The sequence below is a fragment of the Petaurus breviceps genome, unplaced genomic scaffold (assembly GCF_028583685.1).
Source record: "Petaurus breviceps papuanus isolate PSGF00001 unplaced genomic scaffold, PetGlider_PUasm1.0 187, whole genome shotgun sequence".
Lineage (NCBI taxonomy): Eukaryota > Metazoa > Chordata > Mammalia > Diprotodontia > Petauridae > Petaurus > Petaurus breviceps.
Genome location: NW_027185799.1, coordinates 14,131,458 through 14,151,560, shown reverse-complemented (window position 1 = coordinate 14,151,560; position 20,103 = coordinate 14,131,458). Strand labels below are relative to the sequence as shown.

Genomic DNA, 20,103 nt, shown 5'->3' with positions numbered 1-20,103 from the left:
CAAGAAGAAATAATTTTTTCATCTTTCATTTTAAAAAATTATATAGAAAATCTAACATTCATTATTTCCACGATTATGTCTTTTTTAAATTTTTTTACTTAGACCAAAAGGAGTTTCTCCATACCTTTTGAAGAACTTATTTCATATTAGAGGAGATTGAAAATCTCTATCATTCCATGTTAAACTGTGGTTTGAAAGTTAGGGGAAAGTGTGCTTATTCTTGGACTATATATTACTTGAAAAACCTTCATGAGGAAAGGGGAGAAGTAGAAGTCTTAACTGCACAAGATGCTTTTATTTTGGAGTCACATCTTGATAGAAGCTGAATTCAACCTATTCTTTTTTATGTTCTTTTTGTTCCCAACGTTTGCTAGATACCAAAAGGAAAGAATGGCCTTTTAGAGCTTAAGTGGCAACTTAGGTTAAAGGACATTATTTTTCTTGCCTTTGTGTGATTGCTTATTTTTGATAAGTTCTAGCTAAAAATGTGAACAAGGTTGTTAAATAGACTGCTTTCTTTATAGCTTATACTCAACTTGATTTCTAAATGATATAATGATACTTTTGGCACATTGTTTCATTATTTACTCCTGAATGTTTATGGACTTGATTTAATATTCAAATAGTTAAGTCATCGTCTTTTGAATAGCTTAATTTATGCATGGAAAACTGAGATGACATTGTGCTGCTGTTAAAATATTTTTATAATTAAAATTTTTTCATCTTCTTGGTATCATATACATTCATTCAGAATTATAAGCTAATGTCAAACACATGAATATATATAGTATTGATGAGTGTATAATACTGATGAATATTATATAGATATGCTGAATTTTTCCATGTGTTATGATATCTTTACTATGGCATGATCTTAGGTAGGAATATTTTTTCATGTTATTTCCCTGTTTCCATTTTTATATTTAAAATGTAAAACTGAAAAATCTTTCTGTAAAGGAAGCTCTAGAATATACTTTATGTATGTAAAAACTTCAGTGGATCTGGGATTTCACTGATGTCAATATTCCCTCCACCAGTTAGCAATATATCCCTATCTCTTCATCCTCTGTAATTCTTGTTCATGTTCTTCCACAAATAGATAGATAGGTAGATAAAATTATTTCTCAAGGACTTACTATGTGCCAGACTTAGTATTAAAAATTAAGGATACAAATTACAAGGAAGCAAAATAATATACTTTCAAGGAACTTAAATTAGAGTGGGAGAAGGCAGCACATAAAGGAGTTTTGAAAAATGAGGAATGGAGGACAAAGGTACCTACATGGGGTAATAGTGAGGAGAAAGTCAAGAAGTGGCATAGATGCCTGGTCACTTGGCAAGAGACGGTGAAAGCTCATCTGTCAGGTGCAGAGAACCCTGAGGTAGAATCTAAGTTTCATTGTGTTGGAGTTTGTTGGAGAGATCTACCTACATACTAGGCCTTTTTCTAGATGTTTTATGTTTGTAAGATACCAATGCAGCATGTAGCCTGCTCAGATATTGCTTTTGCCCTCATTGTATGATTTGCTAATGTTTCCTTAAGGATTTTACTTATGTAAATTTTTTAAACCTAGGATGTTGTTGAAAAGGATGTTAAAGTATACTTGTATCCACCATATGATCCTAAACTGACCTTTGTGTCATCTACAACTCTGAGTCTTTAGAGATTGTGGAGCTTAAAGATTCACAGCTATAAAACATCACTAAGAGAATATTTGTATTTTTAAATGGTCATATATAACTGAGATCAGGATGGATTTATTAAAAGCATAGCATAATTTCCCAAATGCAAGTCAACACACTCTCCTAATTTCTGGTTCCATCTCATTATACATCTGTACTTCCTTTCATTTAGATAGATAAATAGATGGATACACACACACAAACACTCACTCACTCACGCACACACACACAAACACTAATGTACCAGCTCAATGAACTGGCCTGAAAACTGCATATCATAGTCTGAACAATAGAATAGACATTTTTCATTCATTTAGTTTTCAACTGTGTGGATTATTAAGCCAATATTGTTTAGTAATTATAGATCCCTTCAAAGAGGCCCTGTAATAGTCTGGGTCTGACAGTAAGTAAGATATCAGATGCCAGCAAGAACATATGGAGAACTTCATCATCTATAGGAAATTCCTTTTCTATTTTGATCTATTAGTGAACACTAGAAGGTCATTGGACAGAGTTAGCTCTGTGGTTAAAACTATCAAGAAATCTTGTATGATCATAACATATACAAGAGAAGCTCTGTCAGATGAAGAACCTCCGAGTCAGTGCCTTTGCCGTCCCCCAGCTTCTTAGCTTTCCTTGTTTCCTCCAAGATTTTGCAGGAGGCTTTTTTTTGGCTCCCCCGCCTTCCTTCTGAGGTTACCTTCCATCTATCTGTATATAACTTGTGTTTAGTTTAGTTTTGTTTTTGTATGTTGTCTCCTTTTATTAGAATGGGAACTCCTTGAGGGCAGGGACAGTGTTTTTAGCTTCTTTGTATCCCTGGGGATTCAAAGCACCAGTGCCTGCCAAATAGTGAGTGCTTAATAAATATCTGTGGGCTGACTGATTGACTAATGTCTACTAGTTAAGTGTTATTTTGTAATCAACAAGCAATAAACATAGCTGATCCTGACTTTTCTACACCTTTCAGACCACTGCAAATCATTTTGCTCTTGATAATTGCTTGAGAAATCCAGTTTGTACCCTTCTCACGAGATTTTTATAAAGGGTATATTTGATGCATTTTTATATAGTTCTCATAATTATTTTATATGGATAATAAATGAGACAGAGACAATGTGGTATGGAAGACAAGAGCATTGGGCTTCTAATCGGGAAGACCACCTGGATGCAAATTCCCGCACTGACATTTGCTAGTTCTGTGACCCTAGGAAAGGCACTTAATTGCTGTGTATCTCAGGCAAGTCTCTAGGACTAGTCTATAAAGTCATACAATAAATCAGTTGCAGTCTATATTACTAGAGAAAGTTCTCATAGCAGAAATGTGCTATGTTAAAGAAATTTTAAAAAACAAATTCTCCGGCTAATTAGAAGAAAATAGATTTGTGGGTGAGTGGTTTGCAACGTCATTTTGTTGTATTTTAGAGGCAACGAGGTCATTCAGGCTGGATGGCACAGTGGAAAGAGTGCTGGGCCTGGAGTCAAGCAGAATTGAGTTCAAATTCAGCCTCAGATAATTCCTAGCCAGGCAAGTCACTTAACTCTGTTTACCTCAGTTTCCTCATCTGTAAAATGAGGAGAAGGAAATAAAATCATTCCAATACCTTTGCCAAGAAAACCCCCAAAAGGAATCATGAAAAGTCAGACATGACTGAAAAATGACTAAACAAAAGTGTTACAATGGTCAAGACACTAAACTTGAAGTCAGGAAAACCTGAATTCAAATCCTACCTCAGACGCTTGCTAATAACTGTATTCTTGGGTAAGTCATTTAACCTTTGTCAGCCTCAGTTTCCTCATCTGTAATATGGGGGAAATAAGATCACCTACCACACATTATTATGAAGATCAAATGAAATAACATGTATTTTTTGCAAACCTTGAATTTCTGGATTGATGTTAGCTCTTATTATTACTACTAATAAAATCATGCTATTATCCATTATTTTTCTTATAATTTGTTTTCTTCCTCCTATGGAGATATCTTGTAAAATAACCTCTCAGTGCTTTCAAAATTTTGTCACCTCCATCATAGATTTCCTTGGGGTGTACTTGATCCAGTTTCTCTTATTGCTTTAATTTTCTTAAGTGTTATTTCAGCTTTCTTGTACAAGGCATAGTAAACAAAGATCTTAAGAGTACATTGTCATCAGTTTCTATTTGTTCTCTTACAGTTATTTTTATCTTTAAATAGTTGGGTTTCTCACCAAACTTTCTTTGGTGGTTTTTTTTTTAAAGCAATTGGGGTTAAGTAACTTGCTCAAGGTTACACGGCCAGTTATTTCTGGGTGTGGTGCTGAGTATCTAAGCCTGGATTTGATCCCCAGGTCATCCTGACACTGGAGCCGGTGCTCTTACTCGCTGAGCCACTTGGCCGCCCCATCTTTGGTGGTTTTTTAAAAAAATACTGAATTTATCTTTTTGTCATAGGCATGAAACAGGAAGTTGAAATTTAGTTCTATCATTCACTGTTTTGATGAATCTTCTCATTGATGTAGCGTTTGGTCCTTCTTTTACTGGTGCAGTTAACATCCCATTTATATGTTCCCTTGTGTCATTCTTGTCCATATCTTGCTGTAAATCTTAACAGAACTACTTAACATATTTAGTGTAGTCCTCTGGTTCTTTTAATCTTTGATGAATATCATTGTGATGTCGAGGCCACCTATCCATCTGTTATCCCTCTTAGTACATGAGTGCCTAACTCCTTTTCAGTTATACATGTTCTAGGGGGTATCTTTTATACCACTCCACAAATGCACATCCTCAACGTTAGTGCACTCTTTATTTCAAAGATGCGGTTATTCCCTCTAACAACACAGATTGTAATCCATCCGTGCCCTCTCATTCTGTAAGTTGGCTTCCTATAAATTCTCCATAGGACATTCATCTAATGTACAGTGGTCCTTCCTGTAGTTCTTTTGACATTGTGGGAACACCAGTGGAATATATACAGGCTGTCCTTCAGTTATCCTTCAGTTTTGATGATCTGAATGAAGGTCTCAATCTCTGCTCTAGATCTCTATATCTCTGATAATATTTTTATGCTGCTTAGCTTACCCAATTCTTGATTGGTAATGAGTTCCATATACTCATATGTACCTGCCCACTTGCTCTTTTTGTAACCTTCAACTTTAATTCTTCAAAGACTGTGGTATTCTATCACTTAGCCATATTCTGTCATTGGAAGAATATTGTTTAAAAGATCATTGTTTATTTCAGGGTGAAGATTGTTATTGTTAAAAGCACTGTTCAGTTTCCCATTTAAGCCATTTCACTTTCTTTTGTCCAGTTCTGGGCCAGATTATTATTTATGCACAGCCTATACAAGATACATACAAAGGCATACATTAAACCCCCCAGATGTTTTTCAGACTGCTGTCTAATCATGCTTCCCCAATCTACTACTTGGATAGGTGATGTTTAACACAAGTATATAAAACTTTACATTTGTCCCTATTGAATTTCATCTTACAGATTCAGTCCGAATGTTGTAGCCTATCAAGATCTTTTGGGGTTTTGTCTATTATCTACATTTCTCCCAGCTTTATTTTATCTGGAAATTTCATAAGCATGCCATTCTTCCCTTTATCCAAGATATTGAATGTTAAATAGAACAGCACCAAGTACAGGTGCCTGGGATCACTCCAATGGAGACTTCCTGCCAAGCTGACTTTGAGATTTTAACCACTACTCTTTTAGTCCAGTCATTCAACCAGTTCCAGATTCACTAATTATATAATATATATAATTATATAACACTAATTATATAACTAGTCCAAATCTCTCCATCTTTTCTACAAGGCTGATAGATAGACAATAGATAATTAGATAGACTGACAGATAATATAAACATTTATTAAGCATCTACTGTGTGCTGTACCCTGTGTTGGGGATACAAGTACAATAAAAATAAAAGACAATCCCTGCCCTCAAGAAGCTTACATTCTAGTGCGAAAGGAAGACAACATAGTAAAAGACAAGGTGGAGCAGATACTGAGGGATAACCAAAGTTCAGAAGGAGTCAGGGGAGTCATGGATTGAACCAGGTTTGGTCTGAGAATGGTTGGTGTAGGTTCTTCCTAAATGGAAGAGGTGAAAGTGTTGCCAGCATGAAAAAAGCCCCTTCAAATCGCTTGTTAGAGGAAAGCTCTTAAAGCAGCATTTCGCCCTCCCAAGTCAAATACTTTTTTATGTTCAAACAGTAGGCATGGTGGGATCTTGTAAAAGCTGGCCCATCAAGTCAGTGGTGTGATTATAAGGATGTGGCCTGCTGTGAGAATTTTGTTTTCAAAAACCTATTTCCTTCTTATAAGTTAATCAAGAATGATATTACTTGTGTATAGATTATTCTCACAAAAATTCATGGAGATGGCAAATATGCATTTGGGTGGAGTAGTAATTATTAATATTTTCTGTCAGCTTTTTTTTGAGTAATAAAATCTGTGGACACCTCTAAGCCCTGAGTCCCCTTCCCTCCTTCATATATCTTAAGTGCCCTCAAAAGCAAGTCTTTTCCAGGCTGTCCTTCCTTTTCATATCCTTGTTCCAGTCCAATTGCTCATCCCATTTTTTATTTTCTTAGTACCATTTCTATTTCTTCATGCACCCTACCAGAACCTAATTATGGTGGCTCCTTTATCATTAATGGAAAAAATAGTTGTTATAAAAATCTTAACAGAGCTTTTCCATTTTCTATTTGTTGTTCTTCCAGTTTCATCCTTAATTACCATCAAGTGCAAATAATGTTGGTAAAATGTTGCAGCCTACTTATTCCTACCATGTATCCTTATGTTGCCCTTTGGATGACCTGTTAGGTCATTAAAGTAAAATTCTGCTTTCCTGCCTCACATTGTTACTCTTTTTAACAGTGCTATTAATAAAGGGTGGAGAGTCTACAGTAACATCTTAGCAGTGATTTAATGTTTTTTATTTTTGTCACAGTTTAATATTAAGAAAGCATAATTTTGTATATTTAAGTCTGCCATTTTATGAAATATAAAAATTTAATGAAAAACCATAAAGCACCTATTATTTAACAAAAAGACATCTGTTCTAGTCACTTTGGTAAAATGTACCCCATAGATCATAAAGGTTCTCCAAAGCAATTGTATCTATTGAACAACTAGGTATTTAAATCAGTCTAAAATATGGATTATGTATTCAATAGATCAGTTTTAGATTGAGAGGCAAAATGATGTTGAAATGATTTATCTAATTTGCAAAAAAAAACCCTTTTTTTTTTACAATCTTCATGATTCCATATTAGCATAAAAGTGAACTCTTTCTCCACTCACTATTTCCTTCTATACTTTTTCAGTACTATTAGACTGTTCACAAAGATTTGACTGCTTGTATTGATTTTTGACATTGAATAAATTACTTTAAAACATTTGAGAAAATAATGGTGTGTACATTTTTGGTAAATGCTTGTAACTTCTTTTAAAAAATCATATACTCTCTCGGGGAGGCTAGGTGACACAGTGAATAGAACACTGGCACCTGGAGTGAGGAGAACCTGAGTTCAAATCCGGCCTCAGACACTTGACACACTTACTAGCTGTGTGACATTGGGCAAGTCACTTAATCCCAATTGCCCTCCAAAAAGCAAAACAAACAAACATAAAAAAAACATATACTCTCTCTCCACACACACACACACACACACACACACACACACATAAGGAGAGCTCTAGTACATTATATTACATATACAAAAATGGTTTAGGGTTATAAAGTTGACAGTATTTTAAAAGCCTACCAGTGTTAAGGGGCTTTAGGAAATTCAATTCAAGCCCTGCTGAATGCACTAAGGCAGGAATCCCCAGTCCGTTGATATCACAGTCTTACCTGATTGTTCTTCAGGCACTTGCTGCTGTGCTTCTTATTCCCACCCAACGTGACTGAGCTTGGTTAATGGGGAAGAAAAATGCTCCACTTCCATGTGTTTTAACTCTGAAATTCAATTTTTTTGTTGTTGTTATTCCACCTTCCCTTTGAAACCTCACATCTGGTTCTTCGCTTTCACCGTGACCTCCAGTGCCTTGAGCCCTTAGTTCTTTCCCAGGTCATTGCCTATGCACTGACTATGCTCTCTTCCCTTACACATCTTGACCCTTACCTTCTCTCCTGAATTTCAAGTCCCCTTAAGTCCTTTTCCTGAGCTACGCAGTCAAGTCTCATCTCTGGGTTACTCCTATCACCTGCTCCCTTCACTCCTACTCACTGTCACTCTCTCTCTCTCTCTTAATCCCTGTCTAACATAATGAGGTGGCCTTTGACCTTGCTAAGTCAGCCCTCTTCACGTAGAAGTTATCTCAGTCCTTCTCATCTTCTCCAGCAGATTGTCTTCTTTATCATCTCCATTCTCTGATTTATGAGTCAGTAAACACTTATTAAGTGCTTACCGTATCCCAGATGCTGTGCTAATGCAAAAAGAGGCAAAAGATAGTTCCTGTCCTCAAGGAGCTCACAGTCTACAAGGGGAGGCAATAAGCAAACAAACATGTACAAACAGCTATATATGGGATAAATAGGAAATAATTAAAAGAGGAAAGACACTAGAATTTAGAGGGGTTTGGGTTATCTTCAATCTCTTACTGTCTACTGACTGTTTCCTTAATGCCTACAAACTTGCCCCTGTTTCCCTCTTCCTTAAAAAACAAAAACAAACAAATGAATACAATAACTCTTACCTGATTCAGTGGGTTTTGAAAAAAGCAGATTATCAATGCTTTTTCCCCTCATAAAATGATGACAAAATAATTTACCTGTGTGTAGTTTGTATTCCTCCTTGTAGAATTCCTTAGGGGCAAGGATTCTCTTGATTTTTGTCTTTGTATTCCTTATTGCCTATCACAGTGCCTTGCACATGTTATAAATGTTTGACTTGAATTGAAGCTGAAGATCTTGTGGCATAACAGGATACTGTTAAAAAAAAACATCATTAATTGATAGTTGCAACAGGATAATAAATAAATTAACATTAAAATGGTAATTGCATAATCATGTTTCAAATAAATGTAAAAGTTCTGAGTTATACCACTTATTTCAATCTTCTTATTAGGTTTTTATTCAGTAGAGATTATGAATGCCTTGTGAGGTAAGACAGATTCCAAATTAATGGGGTCTAAATTAATTAATGTATATAACTTCTGTCACAATACCTCCGGTGCAGCCAAATTTTTTTCTTCTTTCCCATATTGATTTCAATATGCCGGCATGGGACTAGAAAGTTTGAAATAGGAATTAGGCTTTTCTTTTTCTCTCATATATTCCCATATTTTCTTTATCTTTTGGTCATCTGTTTCAAACTCTGACAGATCACTCATTACCTCTAAAATCTTTTCCATTAAAAAAATGAGATAAAGAAAGGAAAAACAGAAATGAATGGCTGGTGCATCTAATCAACTTATGTGGTTACGTCTGATTCATTTATCTTAGATTGTCAGTCTGAACTCAGGAACTGACTATATCTCATTCAGTGGTACCAAGCACACTATTAGTGTTCATTAAATAAATAATAATCATGATGGTTGACCATATAATAGTAGACCATCTATATTTTAAAAAGTAATATAAGGAAGGGCTAAGAGGAAATACTTTTAAATTCTAGGTTCATTTGTAGAAAGGGTGTTGGGATACTTCTTGAGGTCAGCTAGGAGAGAAAAAGTGTTTTTTTTTTAAATCTAATTGTCACATTTTCATTCCCTATTAAAAAAGCAATATTTTCCTTTTCCTTAACATCTCCCTCTCCCTTCAGTAGGTTTTGGGATAAATATTTCAAACTACAGGTATTGTTTCCAATGTTTTCCTTGACTTCTTTCAAGATGTGATCCTCCTGATTGTCAGCACTCTTTCTTTCCTCAAATAACCTTGTGTTGCTATTTCTGTTTGCATGTTGCATCACTGGAAGACCATGTAAACTTTTTGAGAGCAGAGAGTTTTCCTTTTTGTCTTTTATCCCTAGTCCCTAACATAATGTTTTATAAACAGCAGGCACTTAATAAATGTTTAATTAAATTGAATTATGACAACAAAACATGAAGCTGGTAAATCAGAAATTTGTGCCAATTTGGCCTTCCCCGAGAGTAGGACTGAACCTCTTGAGGTTTAGCAGTTGAACCAGAACCAGACTGTGGGGGAGAGGGCAAATGAAACAGAAAACAAACTACTGGTTCCCATGTTAATTTCTACTTGATAGTAGGTTTCCCAGGGAAATTTTCCTGTTTCATATCAAAATATGGCAGCATAATAATTTTCAAGTATTGTGATGGGGGGGGGTGTTCTGCATTGTAACACTTTTGCCAGTGTTGTTATTATTCAAACTCCAAATTTTGCCTAAAAGCTCCCATACCCCTTTTATGAAATCAAGGGGAATTTTGCCAGACTAAGAGTATAAGGTGGCAACTAAGTGACATAGTGAATAGATTGTTGGGCCTTCCTGAGTTCAAATCTGACTCAGATACTAGCTGTGTGACACCAAACAAGTCACTTAACCCCATTTACCTTAGTTTCCTCATCTATAAAATGATCTGGAGAAGGAAATGGCAAACCACTGCAGTATCTCTGCCAAGAAAACCCCCAAAGGGGTCGCAGAGTCATATATGGTGGAAAATAACTGAACAATTAAAAAAAAGAAACAGTTTAAGGAGACAAATGCACATTTCTTCTGAAGTCAGACACCTTTGTAAGAAAACTAATATATTAATAGTGTCAGAATAACTAAACACTTATTTATATATTCAAACATTCTATGATATATGTGGGGTCCACCATATTGAAGATACTAGAAAAATGATTACTACTGTTAATCATAATGCATTAAGAACTCTATAAGTTAGAAAAGTTATTTAAATCATTCCCTAAGCAAAGTTCCAAATGCCGATTTTAAATTCTTATGTGAAGGTACAAAAACCCATGTGTTTGAATTAAAATGTCAAAGAAATGTGTTAAACCCTTGGAATAAAAATAGGTTCTAAGGTTGTTGGACCCTCTTTGTCCTCTTCCCATTGGATACTCACTATATACTGGAGGTACTTAAAGAGGTGGTAGTGGGTAGCCAAGTAGCTGGTAAACCAGATGTCTCATGAATTTTAGCAAACCTTTCCTCTGAAGTTTTTTGATAAAAGGCTATAGGATTTATAGTTGGAAAAGACCTTAGAGGTCATTTAGTTCAAATCCCTCATTTTACAAGTGAAGAAACTGAGGCTCATAGAAAATTAAGTTATTTGCCCAAAGTTGCATAGGACACCAAGATTTGAACTCTTCTGACTGAATAATTTCCTTCTAGAATGATGTTTTCTTAGAGGCTCCCCTAGTTTACTGTTACAACCCAAGCTAAATTTAAACCTTTAAGTTATCTTTAGAAACAGTTCATGTGCTGTTAATTTACAGATCAGAAACCAAAGAATAGATCTATAGCTAAAAGGTACCTCAAAGGCCATCTAGTTCATCTAATTTAATTGTTTTACAGATGAGTAAACTTTCTTTGGCTTTACTGAGGTGTTCTGACTCTTCTAAACCAGTGACAAAAACTTTGAGTTCTTTTCATGCTTATCTTTATTTAGATGAGATTATTTCCCTATTAAATTCAAAGGACAAAATTACCATATCTGAATACCTATCCAATACAGTTGACTTTAATATTAATGTAGTCTTCTATATACAATCAGTCAAATACTTGCCACCCAGAGGAGCAGAAGATATAGTTCTTAACCAAGTCTAAGGGCCATGACCATAGAATTCAATTCAGTTTAATTCGATGACCCTTTCCTGAACCCCTACCATTTTCCATACATTGCCAGATGAGAGGGATATGAAGGAAACGACAAAGATGAAAAGTGCCAGAGACCCTCCTCCTTTCAGAGAGTTTACAGTGTAACAAAAATGATATAATATGTATGAAGTGTGATAAGAGGCAGTAGAGAAAAGGGGTTTTAGAGAGGTCTAGATCAAATACTCTAGGGAAATATTAGGTAGAAGAGATCACTTACAACCAGGGCAGGCTGAGGGAATCAGAGCAGTGACTTTTTCAGGGAGGTGATGGCACTTGAGTCAGAAGTAAATGACTAGTCTCTTTCCATATCACCAATGGCCTTTTGGGTATTTTGTACTTAATGTTCCAACCAGCATCTTAAAATGTTCAAAACAAAACTCATCTTTCCCCTAAACCCTGCCTTCTTATCAGCTTCCTTATTACTGTTTAGGGCATCACCATCCTTCCAGTCACGCTGGGCTTACAAGCTTGGCATCATCCTCCTTCATGCCTTACTCTCACTTATATCACTTAGCAAATTCACTGACGAATCTTGCCATATCTGTCTTCACAGCATGTCTCACATATGTCCCCTTCTCAATAGTCACCACTGTGGTTTAGACTTTATTCTCCTCTTACATAGTAACTAGTGGAGTGGCTTTCTAATTGATATCCCTGTCTCAGGTCTCTCTTCATTCTAATCCATCTTCCACTGAACTGCCAAAATGATTCTCGTAAGGCATAGATCCACATGTCTTCCTGCCCTCCTCAATAAACTCCATTAACTGTGGCCTCCATGATTAGCATTTAAAGCTTCACAACCTGGCCCATTCCTACTTTTCTTTTTTCCCCTTCCTGCTTTTCCAGGCTTATTCCACTTCACTCCCTTCTACATACTCTGTGATTCAGTTTTACTGGCTTACTTGTTGCTCCTCATCTTAATCCTGCTAGAATGGTCACATTCTTCACCTCAATGTCTTAACTTCCTTGACTATATTCAAGAATCACTTCACTTCTCACCTTCTGCATGAAGTCTTGGCTGGTTCCCCTTCTTGCTACTGCCTCCTTCCTTCTGAGATTACTTTCCATTTTCTCTGTCTTTCTCTTTCTCTCTGTCTCTGTCTCTCTTTCCCTCAACCCCAAAATATGTAACATCTTTTATGTACTTAGTTGTTTACATGTTATCTCCCTTTAGAGTGTTGGTAAGGACTATTTTTGACTTTCTATGTATCCTCATGAATTAACACGGTGCTTCACTTACTGAGTAGAAATGAAGAAGAAATGTTTTTCAGTTGCGTTTCTTGGTCTGCACAAATACATAGGAGCAAAAGAGGGCAGAGCAAAATTGAGGAAAAGCTAATGAATGGTCCAGTTTGACTGGTTTGTGAAATTTGTGATGAATAGAATGATATTACATGAGAAAGAGAGAGTTTGGAATCTGATTGTGGCAGGCCTTAAATGCCAGGTTAAGGAGTTTGGGTTTTATCTCTTGGTCAGAGATAAGTAGGAAATGGGTCCAAGGCATTGGTAAATTGAACATAGCAAAATCAATTTACATGGATAAAATGCTACATTGTAGAATAGTGGTTTTATGTTTGTGTATGTATACACACATATGGAGAGGCAGTCCTCCTCACAGTTCTGAAGCAGGTTCCTAGAAGAAGCTCTGACAACAACTGCGCAAAAACCCAGAAATTTGGGACACAGCACTCTCCACTCTGGAAGCAGAATTCTCCTGTGCCAAAGGGCTCAAGTCAGGTAATTGGTTGGCAAAATGAGCAAACAAAGGAAGAGAAATCAGACCATAGAATCGTTCTTTGGTGACAAAGAAGTTCAAAACATAGAAACAGAAGATAACAAAGTCAAAACTCCTACATCAAAAGCCTCCAAGAAAAATATGAATTTGGTCGCAGGCCATGGAGGAGCTCAAGAAAGATTTTGAAAATCAAGTAAGAGAAATAGAGGAAAAATTGGCAAGAGAAATGAGAATGATGCAAGAAAATCATGAAAAACAAGTCAACAGCTTGATAAAAGAGACACAAGAAAATGCTGATGAAAATAACAACTTAAAAATAGACTAACTCAAATAACAAAAGAGATCCAAAAACCCAAATGAGGAGAAGAATGCCTTAAAAAGCAGAAATGGCCAGATGGTAAAGGAACTTCAAAAGTTTCACTGAAGAAAATAATGCCTTCAAAATTAGATTGGAGTAAATGGAAGCTAATGACTTTATGAGAAACCAAGATATTATATAACAGATCCAAAAGAACAAAAAAATAGAAGGCAATGTGAAATACCTCATTGGAAAAATCACTTACCTAGAAAATAGATCCAGGAGAGATCATTTAAAAAAGAGCCTAGACGTCATCTTTCAATAAATTCTCAAGGAAAACTGCTCTGATATTCTAGAACCAGAGGGCAAAATAGAAATTGAAATAATTCACCTATTGCCTCTTGAAGAAGATCCCAAAAAGAAAACTCCTAGGAGTATTATAGCCAAATTCCAGAGTTCCCAGGTCAAGGAGAAAATATTACAAGCAGTCAGGAAGAAACAATTTGAGTATCATGGAAACACAATCAGGATAATACAAGATTAACAGCTTCTACGTTAAGGGATTGAAGGGCTTGGGATATGATATTCTGGAGGTCAAAGGAGCTGGGATTAAAACCAAGAATTACCTGCCCAGCAAAACTGAGTATAATACTTCAGGGGAAAATATGGACATTCTGTGAAATAGAGAACTTTCAAGCATTCTTGATGAAAAGATCAGAGCTGAACAGAAAATTTGACTTTCTAATACAAGAAGCATGAGAAAGCAAACAGGAAAGAGAAGTCAATAAGGAACTTATTAAAGTTGAACTGTTTACATTCCTACATGGAAAGACAAAATTTGTAACTCATGAGACTTTTCACAGTATTAGGATAGTTGAAGGGAATATATATATATATATGTGTGTGTGTGTGTGTGTGTGTGTGTGTGTGTGTGTGTGTGTGTGTGTATGCCTATATACATATAAGTATATATAGGTGGGTGTAAGTGTGTATATGTATACATAGAGGGCACAGGGTGAGTTAAATATGAAGGGATGATATCTAAAAAATAATGTTAAGAAGTGAGAGAGGAATATATTGGGAGAAGAAGAAAGGGAGAGATAGAATAGGGTAAATTTTCTCACATAAAAGAGGCAAGAGAAAGCTATTACAATGAAGAGGAAGAGGTAAAAGAGAATGAGTCAACCTTACTCTCATTGGATTTGGCTTAAGGAGGGAATAACATATACACTCAGTTGGGTATCTTATCTTACAGGAAAGTAGGGGAGAAGGGGATAAGAGGGGGGATGATAGAAGGGAGGACAATGAAGGTATAGTCAGAAGCAAGCCCTTTTGAAAAGGAATAGGGTCAAAGGAGAAAATAGAGTAAGTGTGTGGCAAGATAGGATGGAGGGAAATATAATTGGTCTTTCACAATATGACTGCTATGGAAATGTTTTGCATAGCTACATATATATATATATATAAAACCTGTGTTGAATTGCTTGTCTTCCCAGTGGAGGTGAGTGAGGAGGGAAGAAGGGAGAGAATCTAGAACTTAAAGTTTTTTTAAAAAATTTTAAAAATTGTTGTTACATGCAACCGGGAAATAAGATATACAGGCCATGGGGTATAGAAATCCATGTTGCTCTACAAGAAAGTTAAGAGGGAAGGGGGTGAGGAGAGGGATGGGGGATATAAGAGAGGGCAGACAGGGAGAAGGGATAATCAGTATGTTTGCCATCATGGGGTGTGACTAGGGGAGAGATGGGGAGAAAATTTCGAACTCAGAATTTTGTGGAAATAAATGTTGAAAACTAAAAATAAGTAAATTATGAGAAAGAAAAAGTGAAGAAAAGGAAAGAGGTACATTGGCCCACAAAATAGATATTTATATGTATGAGAATGATGTCCATGATGTTGGTGGCATTAGCATTTTGTTCTGATTTTCTTAGCTAACCAGTAACATGTACAATTGTTACTATTGTTATTTTTATTATCACTCTTCTTGGCATTTTTTTCTTCCTGGAATTTTTTGGGGTAATGTACATAATTTCCCAGATTTCAAGATTGGGACCTAATGTATGAGTTACTGAATGTTAAGGAAGTAGAATATACTCTTTTTTTTAGTAGCTAAAATGGCATGCTCACTGATCTTATCTTTTGCATAAAATCCTGCATGGCATTAACATGTTTGTATTTGCAAAGTTTAAGAAAAAGAGACCAAGCATAATGGGATATGAAAGAGATGACAAATATCTGTAATTATGTGTCTGAATATGAGAAAAGTAAATTATAGAACAGGCTTTGGGAAAGTGGATCACCAGCAGTTATGGAGGTTTCCAGAAATATCAACCCATAAATGGCAAAGGCAAAGTAAAAGGTCAGTGCAGACTTTGTGGGAACAGGGGAACCGAGAAAACTGTCTGGCCTCTGCCCCAGGGGCGATAAGACGAGAAGCGGCGGAGGTACTGCAGCCATTCAGCCGCCATTGGGTGGCTGCTTCAGAGCTCCTGGCCTGCAGATCATAAGGGGACTAAGCAACCAGTCTGAAGGGGTAATCACTCTTACTTTAACCTGCTTGGATCGGGGTGGCTGTCTTGGGTGAGGTCCTGGGGTGTGTGACCAGGTTCCAGAGCCTGTGGAAGCTTCAGAGAGGACACCCAACTAATAGCTCCAGCAGCTGCAAAAACCCCAGCAATTTGGGACAAAGCTCTCCTCTCTGGAGGCAGAGTTCTACTGTGGCAAAAAGCTCAAAAGTCAAGTAATTGAGTGGCAACATGAGTAAATGCAGGAAGCAAAGCAAACAGAGGAATCCAACATTAGACTCCTATTTTGGGGACAAAAAGGATCAAAGCATAAATTGGGAGGAAGGCAATGAAGTCAGAACTCCTGTACCAAAAGCTTCCAAGAAAAATATGAATTGGTTACTGGCCATAGAGGAGCTCAAAAAGGATTTTGAAAACCAAGTAAGAGAAGTGGAGGAAAAATTGGGAAGAGAAATGAGGACAATGCAAGAAAATCATGAAAAGTGATTCAACAAGCTGACTGAAGAAAATAACACCTTAAAAAATAGACTAACTCAGATGGCAAAAGCTCAAAAAGGCAATGAGAAGAATGCCTAAAAAGCCAAATTTGCCAGATGGAAAAAGAATCTCAAAAGATCACTGGAGAGAATCATTCCTTCAGAATTAGACTGGAGCAAATGGAAGCTAATGACTATATGAGAAATCAAGATACTATAAAAAAGATCCAAACAAATGAAAAAATAGAAGGCAATGTGAAATATCTCACTGGAAAAACCACTGACCTGGAAAATAGATCCAGGAGAAATCATTTAAGAATTATTGGACTACCTGAAAGCCATGGTCAACAAAAGAACCTAGAAGTCATCTTTCAAGTAAGTTGCCCTGACATTTTAGAACCAGAGGGCAAAATAGAACTTGAAAGAATTATTTGATCACCTCTTGAAAAAGATCCCCAAAAGAAAACTCCTAGGAATATTATAGCCAGGTTCTGGAGTTCCCAGATCAAAGAGAAAATATTACAAGTAGTCAAGAAGAAACAATTTGAGGGGCAGCCAGGTAGCACAATGAGTAAGAGCAGTGGCCCCAGAGTTGGGATGACCTGGGATCGAATCCGGGCTTAGACACTTAGCACCCACCCAGAAACACCTGGCCGTGTACCTTGAGCAAGTTACTTAACCCCAATTGCTTAAGGGCGGCCAGATGGCTCAGTGAGTAAGAGCACTGGCCCCACAGTCAGGATGACCTGGGATTGAATCCAGGCTCTCATACTTAGCACCATACTCAGAAATAACTGGCTGTGTAACCTTGAGCAAGTTACTTAACCCTGATTGCTTTAAAAAAAAGAAGAAACAATTTGAGTATTGTGGAAACACAATCAGGATAACACAAGATCTAGCAGCTTCTACATTAAGTGATTGAAAGGTATGGAATATGATATTCTGGAGGTCAAAGGAGCTAGGATTAAAAACAAGAATCACCTACCCAGCAAAACTGAGTATAATGTTTCAGGGGAAAATAGGGTCGTTTGATGAAATAGTGGACTTTCAAACATTCTTGATAAATGATCCAGAGTTGAACAGAAAATTTGACTTTCAAATACAAGAGGCAAGAGAAGCATGAGAAGGTAAACAGGGAAAAGAAATCATAAGGAACTTATCAGAGTTGAATTATTTACATTCTTACATGTAAAAACGATAATTGTAACTCATTAGACTTTTCTCAGCATGAGGATAGTTGAAGGGATATATACATACACATGTATGTATATATAGGAATGTGTATGTGTATATAAATATATATGTGAGTGTTGACATATGTATGTACATATATATATATATATATAGACAGAAGGCACAGGATCAATTGAATAGGAAGGGATGATATTTAAAAATAAAATTTAGAGGTGAGAAAGGAATATCATGAGAGGAGATAGGGTAAATTATCTCATATAAAAGAAGCAAGGGAAAATTGTTACAATGGAGGGGAAGAAAGGAAGGCAAAAGGGAATGGGTCAACCTTACTCTCATTTAATTTCGCTTAGGGAGGGAATAACATACACACTAAATTGGGTATTCTTACCCTTCAGGAAAGTAGGGAGGAAGGGGATAAGAGGTGGGATAGTAGAAGGGAGGGGAGATTGGGGGGATGGTAGTTAGAAGCACACACTTTTGAAAAGGGACAAGGTCAAAGTAGAAAATAGAATAAGTGGGGGGTGGGATAGAATGGAGGGAAATATAGTCAGTCTTTCACAATATATCCCCTATGTAATGTTTTGTGTAACTAAGCATGCACAACCTATATTGAATTGCTTATCTTCCCAGTAAGGGTGGGTGACGAGGGAAGAAGGGAAAGAATCTGGAATTCAAAGTTTTAAAATCAAATGTTCAAAAAATTGTTATTGTTATTATTTCACATGCAACTGGTCAATAAGGTATACAGGCACTGGGGTATGGAGATCTATCTTGCCCTACTGGAAAGTTGGAGGGGCAATGGGGGAGAATAGAGGAGAGAGCAGATTGGGGGTGGGTATATTCAGTAGGATCGCTGTTCTGGAGTGGTGGGTTAGGGAAAGACGGGGAGAAAATTTGTAACTCAAAATCTTGTGGAAATGAATGTTGTAAACTAAAAAATAAACAAAAAAGTTTTTAAAAAGAAATATTTTGATATTAAAAAAGTAAATTATGTTTACCAGCTTTTATAAAATAGGGGTATATTTATTAGAATATCACAGTGGTTCACATTTTATTATATTTCTTAGAGACCTTGAAAGTCATAAGCATTTAAAAGCTTTTTCATAGTTTACTTATAGAATTTTTGGATAAAATTATGCATTCCTGATGACATCATTTAATGTTATACTTAAAAAAAAAACTCTACTGGACTTTCAGAACACATGTTTGGCTTTTATACCAAAGTGTAATATTTAGTGAATAAAAATGAAAGAAAGTTGATTCACTTAAGATGGGATTGGTATGCAGAAAATATTAATTCCATTTGCTAAGAGGTATTTAAAAATTACAATTTAGCTTCCCTGGAAATTATGTTCCAGTACCTGAATTAACAATGATCTTTAGAGGTTAATTGGGCTCATGAATCCAATAAGTGTGCACGGTTTTGTTGAACTAATTATTTAGCTGTTATTTGAAAACACTCTGAAGCAGGACTTGTGTAGCTGTATCGAGCCAAAAACAATAGAAACAGTAACCCTAGCTCACCCACACTCAAGTTGTTTATAGCCGATAAGCTTGATTCTTTGCCCAGTTAGTATAATTAGGAATTTGCATTTACAAAAGGCATACATGTTAGAGATAACTGAAATTGAGCCTAAAATGCTTGACATATTTTTATTTTGCTATTGCTTTGAATATCAACGGATAATTTTTGAAGGTTGGCTCAGCAGGACAGTTTTGCACTCTGATTGACTTTATTTAAAGGATACACAAGGTAATAAATTAATATGATTTTCCATTTGTGGTGCATCTTGCCCTAGCAAACACAGCTGTTGTTGTCAGTTTCTTCGTTTTGTTCAAGATATTGCACCAGGAAAGGAAATTTGAAGTCATTTCCTAGGGAAAAAATACAAACCTTTTAAAAAAGGTATCAAAGTATACAGGAAGGACTTTCATTGCAGATAGACTGCTTATTCACATTTCTTTAAGTTATGAACAGAAATAAAATGTTTTTGAAGTTAATTAAGCCAAACTAGTACAACTTTAAAGTAGAGGTGTGTGTGTATGTATATAGATGTATACATATGTATATGTGTGCACCTGTGTATATATGTGTATAGATACATATATACATTACTTAAATATAAAAACATTTCCTATTTTTCTCAATTAACCTTTTACTTGACTTTTAAAAACATGTCTGGCCAATGAACTTCTAGCATCTGATTCTCAATAATAGGGTATTTTCAATTCCTCTTACTTGTTTATATCTAAAAATAGTGCTCTCAACAACAAAGGACCTCAGTACCTAAGGCAATGACAAGCTTTATTTTCTTACTTCATCCTCCATCTAAATAAAAGTCAAAGAAGCCAGATTTGACCATGGACAAATTTTTCTTCGTCACAGCAAACCACTGGGTTCATTATCTGCA

General features: G+C 36.0%; 1 protein-coding gene across 1 annotated transcript in view; it reads left to right on the top strand.

Moving 5' to 3' along the window:
- CCDC171 (coiled-coil domain containing 171) overlaps window positions 1-20,103 on the top strand; it is a 555,758-nt gene that overhangs the window by 500,924 nt on the left and 34,731 nt on the right. The window lies entirely within an intron of this gene.